The 13,712-nt window shown below is 45.6% G+C and overlaps 1 protein-coding gene across 2 annotated transcripts in view; it reads left to right on the top strand.

The window, feature by feature from the left end:
• The first annotated feature begins 313 nt into the window (after positions 1–313).
• ZBTB38 (zinc finger and BTB domain containing 38) overlaps positions 314–13,712 on the top strand; it is a 117,842-nt gene continuing 104,443 nt past the window's right edge. For both annotated transcript variants that reach the window (XM_060011348.1, XM_060011349.1), the window contains exon 1: positions 314–455. The gene's annotated coding sequence lies outside the window, so the exon portion shown is untranslated. The remainder of the gene's footprint in view (positions 456–13,712) is intronic.

Genomic DNA, 13,712 nt, shown 5'->3' on the forward strand with positions numbered 1-13,712 from the left:
CTGATGACTCTAAAAGCCCTTAGTCATTTGGCTCAAATGCCCTAGCTTTGGAGACCAGCTACTTATTAACTAAACCGTTGCACCACTCGCTCTTATAGCCTTAAATTAATTTGGGTTAATTCTTAACTGTTTCCTTTCTGTTCATGTGTCATTTAATGGTTTGCCTTTATCTGATTTTCCCCAATTTCCTGTGCATTTGTGGTTTTCTACAGGAGCTCTGTACCAGAGGCCTCATGCGGCCGCACCAAACGAGTGTGGACACCTAAGGTTTCCAGGAGGGTCCCCCTGCTGCTCTGGGTCTCATCCAATTGGTGTCCATCCAGATATTCCCAGCCAAGGTTATTTATGCTAGAGGAGGAAGCATGCCCACCCCAGAGCCAGTTCTTGGGGAAAAGAAGAATTCTTGATATAGCCTGAGCCCCCAAAGAAGAAAGATTTCTCTGCAACAGCTAAAGGTTGGTGACATACTTTTCCTCCAGCTCAGTGAAAGCTGTCCATGTTTGCTTTCTTTCCCATGCATTTCATTAGTGTGTTTTGTCCAAATGACCTTTGGAAGAAACAAGAAGGAAAAAATTTTAAATCAACAGAGTAAGCTTTATGGGGGACTGAGAGTTTATCCATCATTGATTCTCAACATCTAGCATAGTGCCAGATGGGCAGATACTTAATAAATGTTTGATGAAGGAAGGAGAGAAAGATAGGAGAGAAGGAGAGAAAAAGGAAAGGATTGGAGATTGCCATGAATGGAAAGAATGCTAATTTATTATTTAGAAATAATATGGTGATAACATAGTTGTGTTTTCAAAGCTAATTAGTTGCACTGTCACTGACACCTTGCATTTTATTGATCTTAGAATCAATAAAACAAATTAAATCACTTTACAAATTGAAGGATGTATTTATAAAGATAAAATAAATAGTAGACAACCAGAATAGCAACAACAACAAAGTGCTCTTTGGAACTTAAGCATAAACAGCACTGCTCATATTTTAAGATAAATTCAAAACTCTGTAATGTAATAGCCATTTGTTCTGTCTATGCCCAATTCTCCAAAGCAAATTAAAACAATCAAGGACTTTATTTATGGATAAATGCAAGCCAATCATGGAGGTGAGAGAATTGACTGTAACTGGTCAGTATGGTATTTAGAAAAGGTCAACTAATCAGAAACTAATCAGAAAGGTCAACTAATTTAGAAAAGGTCAACTAATCAGAAACTAATGTGCACTAAATAAATTCACAAATATCTAGACTTCCTGCTGTTGAGAGGATTAACCACTCAAAAGTATTTGCTTATGTGTCAAGGAAAAACATCTCAGTGCAGAAAAAGAAAAAGATTATGGAAATTAGCGTTTTTTTTAGTATCAGTCTTTCATTTATTTAAGATCATACAGGCTACAAAGTTCAGGTCCAGCAAAATAACTCTAAATGACACATACATGGCAAAAGAACACACCACCGTGATGGAGGTAGAAGGGGAATAATTAAGCTATATCGTTTTTATAAAATCAAGATCTCAAAAGGGATTGTTTCTTCAGCAATTCAGATAGTGACGTATATTAAAGTTCTCAATGTTAGGAAAAGTCACTATAATTTTATATCATTTTAATTTGGGGAAAATAAAATATAACATAGGAGAAAAATCTAAAAACATTTCCAAAACAAATTCAGAGAAACATCCATTCTGATACCAGTCTTGCAAAGATTGTATTAATGAGGCATGTAATTTGTTTTGAAGGATTTGCCAGAGTGATTTAGACTATTATGATCAGCGCAACTGTATTATAAAAGAAAACTGTTGGTAATGTAGGTAGATGATGACTGGTGACTGCCAAAGAAAAAGAAAAAAAAAATGTACTATCTTAGCTGCTGTGGGGTGTTCCCAAAGTTATAATAAGATGATTCAGGCTTTTGTGTCAATAAATTTCACCTGTGAAACTGATTAGTGCAAGAGTTCAGTGGGTCCCAAACTTCAGTCAGTGATCATTTTTGTTCTGCTTTTTTGCCACTCATACCGCCATTTAACATGTTTTTTTCCTTTAAATTAAATTATTTTTTTAACTTAAATATATTTAAAAAGAAACTTAGTGGATATTACCACCTAATGTCATCTGTGATAGGCATTCTTTGGAAAACTCTTCAATAACAAAATAATAATTATTAATAATAATAATTTAAGACTATTTCAAAACTAACTCTATGAGATAGAGACATACTTGGAGAGAAGAAATTAGAATCCTTAGAACTCATGGGAAAGAGTTTGGATAAATCATATGCTCAGATTACAGTTTGCTTTTTGTGGCTTTATTTAAGAAGCAAGTTAATGTTTATATGACACTGAACTTCAAAGTCCAGGCAATAAGGAGGAAAACAGAGAGAGAGAAAAAAAACAGTTGGCTTGTCACTTCTTGTTTTTCCTTACCCTGTGGCAAGGCCCCGGGGGCAGCAGCACACAGACACTGGAGAGAAGCAAAGCAGGGGGATGGGGTCTTGTCTTACCAGAGTACAGTACTTTTCAATTAAGTTATAAAAATTTATTATGCTAAGATACAAGTGCTGTGTTTCCTGACTCACGTGGCACTTATTCCTGTTGGAGTTTCACTATGTCTTTAAATAATAATCTTCTTTTCTACAGTCTTGTAAAATTCTTTACCTTACCTCCTTTGTACGATGCAATCTCTGACCATGTTGTGTATCTTTACTGTGATACTCTTGGTCTATAGATGTGAGTGCTGTTATTGTAACAAAGTAGGACTTTTTCTATATAATACAATGAAACAGCATAATTCTTTTCAAGTAATTCCTTTCTGATTCTTCCCTCTTGTGGGGGATTTTCACTTATTCTAGCCTCGTGCGTAGAAATGTCAAGTCCTAGAAAAGGTCCCTTTAAAGTTGGACTCCATAGTTGACAGGTCTGTGTGCTCCTAAAAGAGTATCTTGAAAGACAGGAAAGGAAGCTGAAGAGATTTTCTTCAAATGAAATGCAGGATGAGATTTCAAGAGCTAACTGTCTCGTCCCTCAAAGACAGGGAACATAACTCTGCACTCCTTAAGTGTGGGCTGCACAGCATGACTTCCTTCCAAAGAGCACAGTATGGAAGCGGGCAGGGAGTGACTTTACAGTGGAGAGCCCTGACAGACACAACCTCAGCCAGGTGACCAAGGTCAGCAGTGATAACTCATGTCGATAGGGTGCACCTTGATGTGAGGTGATGAGAAGGGCACTTTGCCTCTGTGGTCGTCCTCTCCAAAACAAATGACCCCAGTCTAATAATGAGAAAAACATCAGACACACCCAAACTGAAGGAAATTCTATAAATATCTGACCAGTCCTCAAAACTGTCAAGGTCATTAAAAAAAAAAAAAAAAGTGTGAGAAACTATCACAGCCCAGACGAGCCCATGGAGACATGACAACTAAATGTAATATGGTATCCTGAATGCTTCCCTAGAACCAAAAAAGGAGATTACCTACAAACTAAGGAAATCTGAATGAAGTATGGACTTCCGTTAATAATAATGTATCAGTATTGGTTCATTTGTTATGACAAATGTACCTACCACACTAAGGTAAGGCGTTAACAGTAGGGGAAACTTGGGTGTTGGGTACATGGGAATTCTCTCTGCTATTGTATCGACTTTTCTCTAGACCTAAAACTATTCTAAAATAAAAAGTTTATTTAAAAAAATGCTAACTAACTGACAGAGAAACCACAGGTTGGAAAACTACTGAGACTCTTCCTGACTTCCAATATTTCCTGAAAATCCAAGAGAAACTTTGTAACCACATCAAGAATTAGGTGCTGCCTCTGGCGGCTGTTACCCCAAGATGAATGGGGACAGATTCTAGTTGTACAGTCTAGTGCTTGAAGTTACCTCAAGAGGGAGGAGCCAGGAAGAAAGGCAGGGATAAATCATTTAATATATACATTCATTCATTCACACACACACCCCTGTGATGAAACAGTGACACTCTCTTTCCTGGTCAACTCTCCCAGTCTCCATGGACTTCTCTGTGTCTATCCATCCTTACAGGTGGTGTTTCTCATACACTTTCATGTACCTACTGCCCTACATCTTTCTGTCCTCGGCTTCATCTACCACTTACTTGCCATAATTCTCTCACCTGCAAATAGATCCACCTGTCTAAAACGTCCCCACATGCACAGCACGCAGTGGTGCTCAGTGACCCTCAAAACTTGCTGAGCCTGTGCTCTTTTAATCCCTCTTTTTGTGAATGATGCCACCAACCCCTCAGGCACCCCGATCAGGAGCTCACCCTGTGCTGAGCTATCCCACAAAGCCCCTCAGCTACTGAATTGTGCAGATGCTACCTCCTAAATGTTTCTCAGAGCTGAGCCCTTCCTCCAACCTCAGAGCCTTAGCTCGGCTTCTTACCATGTCTCATCCCAGAGACAGCCTCCGTCCCCTAGCCAGACTTCCACCTCCAGCCCATCTACCCCTCACCCTGCCCACACAGGGGTGTCTCTAACACACAGACCTGACCGCGCCATTCCCCTGCAGACGCCCTCCAAGATTACCTGTCACCCCTGGAATAAAGGCCAGATTCGTCAGCCCGGCACACAAGTCCCTTTGTGAATGACAAGCCTCCTCTTGTCATTCTCCCCTCATCTCATGCCATGTTCCCAAACTCACCTTCTGCTTCTACCATATGACTGGGATTCTCTTGCCCAATTTCTTTCCGTGCCCTCCTCCTACTTGGGCTTCAATATCCGACCCAAATTCTCTTTGGCAACGTTCTCTGAGACTTTAAGCCTGAGGCAGGCGCCTTAAGGTCTCCTCCTTAGTGTTCTAAGTGCCCCCCTACCAATCCAGTCCCTATTCCGCCCCCCACTCCACCCCCACTGTGCATAACTCAGGCATCGAGCTCAGTCATTAATTCAGTAATTGGCTAAAGACTAAAACTACAGCAGTGAACAGAACAGAAAACAAAACAAAAAACCCTGTCTTCCTGGAGTGTTCACTCTTTGCACACTGCCTCTGATTTTCCTTCTCCCTAGGGAGATTTTGAAGGCGAGAACTGCTCTTATATGCATCTTAAATACTTAGCATAGTACGCAGCACATAATTGGTGCTCAAAAAACACAGATGAATAGTCCATGAATGGAGGCCCGTGATTTTGTTCCTCCCATCCTTCATGCCAACTCAAGGATAGGAGTTAGAGGAATGCCTTCATCGTGCCACGGAAAAACAACTTGAATGCCTCACTCCATCCCTTCCCCAATCCTCCCAATTAGTTCATTTCATTTCCCTTAGAGCAGCAGCGGTTTAGTGGCGCGTCTGCTTGTTCTTCTCTGAGGGTGTCCACTTGCCTCTGGAAGGAACAATTCCTACACAATCAGAATATCATAAATGCAGGTTGTTTTTAATTTTAAGAATCAAGCTCTAGATGAAGCACAAACAATTCTATTTCTAGAAGAGAACAAAGACGTTTTAAACTTTGTTGCCATGGAGCCATGATAGTCAGGGGGCGGAGCTTAGGGATGGGGCGGAAGAGAGCAGAAGTGGAAGGACAGGCAAAGTGGGTTAGTTTCCTCGGCTACAAAAACGGAAGTGCGGAAGTGTCGTGAAGCTGCCTTGCACCGATGTGTCAAGAACTAGAAAATTATCCTTAAACCTCTGTTGCTTCTTTTTATTGGACAGCCTGTGGTACTGTTTGAGACTTTTTTTTTTAATTAGGTGCACGCTATTATATTTGTAAATTTAGAAAACTAGTTGGATTAGCAAACCAGTGAAGGAATGGCACGCATATTGTGGAAGAGGCATGTATACTGTGTGTGTGGCGTGCACAGTCACCAGGAGGGTGGTTTGTGTTCCCTCCTCGCGGGGACGGGCGTTGGGAGGTGAACGAGCCCAGTGTTGACTGCAGCCGGTGACCTCAGGGAGCCTTGGCCTTCCCGTCAGTGCTGAGTCACTGGATGAACTAAGACTGACATGCTGTCCTGACTTTAAGGCCACCATGGTGGCCTCCCCTCGGCCCCCAGAGCCTCAGGAACAGACTCCTAGGAATTCAGCAGAGGTGTTGGGAAGTCTAGCACAACCTTCCGGAAAGCCTTCCTCCACCCGATGGGGGATGTACGGTGCCGTCCTCCTTCCTCTTTGTCCTCTTTTCTGATGATGTCATTCTCGTCCATCCTGTGGAGCTGTTGGACAGAGCACAGCCTCTGCACCTGGAGGGCCAGGATGCGTGGGGGGACACGTACCGCCTTGTCCGGGAACCCTGTGCAGGATACTCAGCTCTATACCTCATTTCCCTCCCATCTTCCCCACATCTGTGGATTCTTGATTACGCAGGGGACACAGAGGCAGAGAGAGCTGGCCAGACCAAATGTTTTACCATCAAACTGTGCCTGGTGAGGGAGCATCTTAAACCGTCATCCGCAGGGAAGTTTGTAGCATCAGGGCCCTTCCCTTAGGGCAGGCCGAGTGCAGCCTGCACCTTTCCAGGACCCGTTCATCACTGTTGCTCGTGTCTGCTCCAGGAATGCCTGTGTGTGCGTGTCACGTGTGGATGTTTCACTGTGATGACCTTGGAGAGGCTTCAACATAAGGCTGTTCTTCTCTGAATTCCTTTGGCTGTGTGTCGTAAGCTGAGGCTATAAGCTGAGGCTGAGCTGGGAGAGAGTTTGGGGGTTCCCCATTCCTGGATTTGGGCAGAAAGAGGAAGGTCTGAGAAGCACAGATCTACTGGGAAACTGTTCTCACTGGCCGCTGCACAAGTGTCTGGAGATCATGTGTTCTTACTGGAGAGGATTCTTCTGGGAAGGCCTGTGAGTCAAGACCCCTGGAGTCCTCAGCTGGGTGACTTCACATGAGTCACCACGCTGCTTGATGTCTGATGAATAAGTGGAGATAATGCATTTTGCCTTCACTGATCTCAAGGCGTGTGACTCTTTTGGGGGAGGGTCAGCAGCGGGAAATGTGTCATCGTTTCCCGTTGCTGACCGCTCTCTTTTCCTGCAGACCGTGTTGAACAGCACATCTGAGCAGCTCGACGTCTGATTCTTGCTCTTATCTTGTTTTTCTTTTTCCTAATGTTTTTTTTCTCCTAAGTTGAATCATTCACAGCTCTTCATGGCCTCTGAAGTGAGCTGAATTTTCCTGGCCTTTCATTCGAACTCTGCCTCCTTCCCATTTTCCCATTCCAAACGCCCTGTTCTCCAACCAAATTCATCAACTAACCATTCCCTGGACACCTCACAGATATTTCCACCCTTGCCTGTGCCTCTTGTCTGGATGCACCCATCACTCCCACCCCTCAGATTTTACTTTCTCTTCTTATGTAAATACACAGAAACCCTGCCCAAGCCCCACCTGGTCTCTCCTCCCATCTCTGAGCCCGTAGCCCTAAGTGTACTTGTGACACCCTTGTACCGGGCCGGGCTGATGGCTGCTGACATCTTATCTGCCCTGCCTCCCCTTTGTGCTGGGGACAGGTCTTTCACTTTGCTGTGTTTCCAGAGCATTTCCAGAGCTTGGGGCAGGCTATAGTATGTCTATAATACGTAACGGGTGCTCCTTGATGTTTGCCTGAGATAAGGATGAAACAAGCTGCCGCCCTGAGCACTGCACCTAATGTTTGTTCCCAGGGCCCTTGGGTTTTAGGGGAGCCTGCAGCTGAGAGTAGGGGAGGGGCTCAGACAGAAGGAACCCAGAGCTAACTAGGCTTATAGCTCTTCTGTACGGAAGTTTCAAGTAACATTAAAAAAAAAAAATCTGTGCTGAAACTTTGAAAACCATTGCATCCCACTGTTATTATTTCCATGGCTTATGTGATAAACAGTGGGAAAAAAATTCATGCCCACCATTGAACAGTGCACCTGTAACACTGAGAAACCATCAGAAAAGGAATGGTTTGGCTCAAAGAGTGGGCATGTTACACAGAACCAGGAGAAAAAAGTCTGACTTGTAAGAAAGAGACAAATGAACTTGCTGAGACCATCTAAATTCTAGAAGTGTGCATTTTGGGTCACCAGAGGTCACAAGTGATGGAAGGTCTGACATGAATCATCCATGTGGCTATACCTGTCTCCTCCGTGCAGGCCTCTGAGGCCCCCAGGGGTTGGCGTGAAGCCAGGGCCGGCGAAGCCTTGGGTGGATGCGGGAGACAGAACGGAGAGCACCGGTCCAATGAGAGGGGCAGGCGGTGTGAGGCTCAGGGGAGGAAGGCTGGGACAGCCACCCACCCGCTCGGTTGCTCAGCTCAGCCTCCCTCAACCCCAACTTCTCTCTGCCGGCCTCTGCTTGTCAGCCCTTCCTTGTCCTCGAGGTGGCCACCAGCCCAGAGTCCTTGGGTCCTCCTGGCGCCAGAGCCTGCGGCCCTCTGACCCACTGCCCCGCAGGTCACGTTGTAAGAGGGAGACCCTGGGGCTGACTGGGTCCAGCCGGCGCTGAGTGGAGGCGAGGGGTCGCCAGGGGGTCAGGCTGGCCACAGGAGGCCCAACAGGGCAAGCGGCCAGCAGACCCTGCGCTGTAGTCTGCAGTGGTTCTGAGCCCACATGTCCATTGTGCGAGCACAGGGGGGAATTGCACTGTCAGAATCCATCAACGACTGTGAGTCTCTTGCTTCCTCCGGAGGCTGCAGCCTCGTTTCCTCTCCCTCAGGGTGGACTTTGCAGCATGGGACAGGGTCTGGTTAACAAGCTTCTCAGCTTTGGCAGTAGAGGAAGTCAGAACACAGGAGGCCTTCCTACACAGTGCGGTATCTTACATACAGGGCAGGGTCTGAAGCCAGCCCGTGAGATGAAAATACATGTCATCAAAACGTCTCTGGAAAATCCTGTAAATCACCCATAAGGTATGGGACCCATACGTCTCTCAGCTCACCCGACACAGACGGTTTTTCCTTTAGCACCAGAGCAGACTGTGTTTTTTGGCTGACAACCAGGGGATGTGATTACTGTGCATTCAGAGAGCCATGTGTTATGAAAAAAAATCTCTAAATGTTAGATCCATTCTCAGCTAGAGAGCTCCATGGGCAAGTGCATGTTCTCTCTGAGGCATCTCCTCATAGGAATGTGGGGGGAATACCTCACAACCTAAGATCATCCCCTGTCCTTCCCTTCTCTTCCCCAACCTCCTCTCCCCGGCTGCCCCTCCCTCCCTCCCGTCTTTCTTTCTTCCTCCCTCCCTCCCTCCCCCACTCTCTTTCTCTCTTTCTTTCCTTCTTTCCCTCCCTTTCTCCCTCCCTCCCCTTGCCTCATTTCTTTCTTTCTTTCCTCCAAGGATATATTACGGTTACACTGACCTCAGTTATTTGTTCCTGGGATGGGATGTCGCTGTAAAAGTACAGTACCTCTATTTGTCCCCCATTTGGCGCTTGTTATCTTTTCTCCACACGGGGACAAGGTGCTTTCTGAGGCAGGAACAATATCTTGTAGTTTGCAGCATCTCCCCTGTACCTTCCCCAACCCAGGCACCAGCAACCCCGGCCATCTGCATGTACCTTGTCCTGCTTACACGTGCCTTGGTTAACTGGTTGATTCCACCCATGCTTAGTTCCTCTACCTGAGACGTGAACGTTAACTAGGAAAGGGAAAAGGTACCTTAACACAAAACACGTAGCAGATTTTGAACAATTAGCTAACAATGGAAGGCTCACCCTTCAGGTCATTTCCCTAAAAATGAACAGATGTGCTGGATCGGTGGTCTTCAACTTGGCCATCCGTAAGAATCACTGGAGAGAAAAGATTCTGATTCAGTAGCCTGGGCAGGTCAAGAATCTGCATTTCTGCCACCACGGCCGCTGCTGCCATGTCCCCCAGCCCAGTGCTGATGCAGGACCACACCTCACCGTCACGGAAGGGGCTGTGATGGGAGAAACAGCCCCACATCCTCACGCAGGAACTGAGGATAATACTCTTGCCCAGGGCCTGGTATATAGGTTTGTCGTGAGGACAAAATGGCTTAACGTTCGTGAAGCGCTCAGAGCAGCGCCTGACACAAAGTAAGCGCCACAGAAGTGTTTATCGGTAACAGTAACTTGGAAAATCCCACGCTAGTTGTCTGCCAGTACACTCTACCTCTACACCTCCTAAACAAATGAAATCAACTTCTCAGACGCGGGTGAAGTCCTGGGTGGAGACAGCTAGGAAACAGAATAAGAAGTGTGAATATTACTCATCATAATTTTCCTTGCCATGGAGCAGGTAAAGGTGTGGTCCACATCCGCTGTCCTAGGCGGCTGGGTTGGAAGAAAAGCCCCTACAGACACATGGCTGCCAAAGCCAGCACAGTTATTCTTCCCAGGGCCCAGCTCACCTCCTCAGACGGCCTCCCCACAGAGGTCTCTGCTGGCCTCTGTCATATGTTGACACCACCCCTAGTCTCTGTCAATCACATTACCCCACGTTATTTCACCCTAACAGATATTTTAAATGATCTGATTTACGTATATCTGTTTAGTTATGATGTCTTCCCTGCTAGAACGTAAGGATAGCTGTCTCATTGTCTGCTATACCCTGCGCCTAGCGCAATGCTTGACACCTAGTAGATGCCCAACTAATATTTATGAATGCATGTACCACAACGGTGTCAGAGAGTAGGAATTGAAGGGGAAAATATAACACATTCGTTCTTTTTTGCCTATCGTTATCTTTCTAGCTCTCATTACTGGGAGCTGGGAGCTGATCCCAAGGGCTGGGCATCTGAGGGCAGCCCGTCCTGTATGGGAACACTTAACCCCTGGAAAAGGACCCCTGCCAACTTTCCCTGGAAGGCTGTCAGCCCTGGCCTGACTGCAGACCGGTGGGACACTTGTCTTTAGGCCTCAGCTGAGTACAGCGGCACTGGCTGGTGCCTTAGACAACCCTTATTCTCAGAAATATTCACGCGCTCTACATGGAGACATAAAACCCGAGCCATGTGGGCTTCCCGGCCAGAGCCACTGGCATGCTTTTCAACTTCCTTCCCTAGCCTGTCAGGTATAACATTTACTGTTTTAGATATCCAGATGGATCATGGGCTGGGTATCTCGGTAGCTCAAATCAAAGACAGAAAATTCCTAATGGGGAGTCACAGATGAATTTATAAGTACAAGCAATCCAAGCTTTTGTAGTGTCTCTCACCAAGACCGCTGTTGGCACTTGGGCCGGGATCCTACGTTGTGGTGTGGGACTTTCTCACCCACTAGGACATTTACTATCCCTCGTCCCTGGGGAACTAAATGACACTACCCTGGATGTCAAAAAAGTGCCACCAGGCATTTCCAAACACCCGCTGGGGGTAAGACTGACCCATCTGAGAACCGCGAGTTGGGGAAAGTAAATTGCTTCATTTGACCTTAAATGTGGTATTTTAGCATCAGCTTGTTTAGGAAGTTTTAAAAATTAATTTGTAATTACAGAAGTAATCGTCTCTTTGTAGAAATTTATTTTAGATAAAGCTGAAGTCTCCGTTGACACCTACTTCCAGTTTTAGTCGCCTGCCCACTTCTCTGTGAAAATGAGGGTAATGGTTTCTATCGGTTTCTATGTGCTTCCATACGTATATAGAAACCTGTATACGAGTCTAGTCGAGCGTTGCTGGTGTGTGTTTGTACACACGCATCTCACCTGCAACTTGAGATTTTCACTCGGCAACGTGTGTTGAAGGCCTTTGCATGTCAGCACGATTAGAGATGCCTTCTCCATTGCAACGGCTCGCAGTATTTCACCGTCTCGGTGGGCCTCTTAGCAGACAGCAGCAAAGGAAACTGCTTGCTCTGGTCCTGTGACCGGACCACAGGACCAGATGAGACAAAGGCTGAGGTCGTTTTGAATCATTGTCCGCGGGACAAAGCAGTGCCTTGGCTTGAATTTGGAAGTAGTATCTCTAAGCCTGGCTACTCTGGCTAGTGGGTAAGCCCAGCTCTCTGAGTCTCCTGCACTGCAATGGATTCCTTTCCTTCCTCAGCCTCTAACGTACCATTTTCCATCCATAAGTTGTGGTTCTAAGAGAGCAGGTTTGATGATCAGCTTTGTCCCTGAACGAAGCAATGCATGAAGAAGGATGTTTATTTTTATGAGTAATTGTAGGTCTATGCAGTGAGTGCCTAATACCAGTTTCATCCCTTACCTCTAAGCACTTTCATCCCTTATCTCTAAGCTCCACAACATCCTTCACAATAGGTATCACTAGCCCATTTTTACAGATGAGAAAACTGAGACCTAGAGAAGTTAGACAACTGGCCCAAGCTGTTCAGTTGTCGAGTGGAGAGTTGGGGCACAAACCCAGGGCTTGCTCTCAGATGATAAACTGTGATACCAATGATTTACTTATTTAGTCAACAAATCTGTAATGTGCTGGAAATGGTACCCAGCACCAGGAATACAGCAGTGAACAAAGCAATAAACAAAGAGGAGATCTTTACTGTCATAGAGCTTACCTTCTAGTCGGGGAGACGATTAAGAAGTAAACACACAGATACTGTAACTTAGAGGACGTTAAGTACTGTGAATGAATGTAAAGCAGAATAAGGGGACTGTGAGTTGCAAAATGGGCTTCTTTTCTTTTTAAGATTTTTTTTTTTTGATGTGGACCATTTTTAAAGTCTTTATTGAATTTGTGACAATATTGCTTCTGTTTGGTTTTTTGGTTTTTTGGCCGCGAGGCATGTGGGATCTTAGCTCCCCAACCAGGGATGGAACCTGCACCCTCTGCACTGGAAGGCAAAGTCTGAACCACTGGACCGCCAGGGAAGTCCCAGAAGGGGCTTCTTTAGAAAGGGTGTTGGATAAGGCCTCCCTGAGGTGGTGACATTCAAGCAGAGACCTGAACGAAGCGAGAGAGCGAGCCATGCTGCAATCTCAGGTGAACCAGGGAGACATCAGCAGGTGCAAAGGCCCTGAGGTGGAGCACGCTGAGTATGTCTAAGGAGCATAGGGAGGTCAGCAAGGCTGGACTGGAGGCAGCGAGGCAGGGAGATGTGGAGGTCAGATCAGAGAGAAGACAGGCCCTGATCACTTGAGCTTTCTAGGCCATGGTCAGGACTTTGGATGGATTCCAAGTGTGATAGGAAGTCATTGGAGAGTTTTGAACACGGGAGTGGTATGACGTGGCTTAAATTTTTAGAGAATCATCCAGGCTCCTATAGGAAGGAAGATTGAAGGCAGGGTAGAGTAGATTCAAGGACATCAGTTAGAAGGCCACTGTAGGAATCCCGGGAAGACAAGACAGTGGCTTGGCCCAGAGTGGTAAGCTGGGGAGAGGGTAAGAGTGGGCTGATTAGGAGTATGTTTTGAAGGTAGAACCAATAAGGCTTTTTGATGAATTGGATAACCCTTAAGGGGGAAGAAGAGCACTTAAGAATGACTCCTGGGTTTTTGCCTGAGCACCTCATTGGAGATGGTACCATTTACTGAAATGAGAAAACCTGGTATGGGGCAGGGAGTTAGGGAGCAAATCTGGGGAGGTGTGGAGAATCAAGAGTTCTATTTTTGACGCATCAGCATTGTGATGACTGTTAGACCTGAAGACAGAAGTGTTGAATCAGCAAATGGATACATCAGAAAGAATCCACGTTAGAGATACATTTGGGAGTCATTGATACATTTACAAGTGTGGCGCTTAATGAGTTTACTGGGAATTGAGTAGAACTATTCATCTAGCTGATTATCTACTATGTGTAGCTCACAGTGCTTTGTGCTTGGAATATAACAGCAAGCAAGACAGATGTGGTAATTACTCGAAGTGACTTGCTTTAAGCCCAGCAT

Source organism: Delphinus delphis, chromosome 4 (assembly GCF_949987515.2).
Source record: "Delphinus delphis chromosome 4, mDelDel1.2, whole genome shotgun sequence".
In the NCBI taxonomy this organism is placed as follows: Eukaryota; Metazoa; Chordata; class Mammalia; order Artiodactyla; family Delphinidae; genus Delphinus; species Delphinus delphis.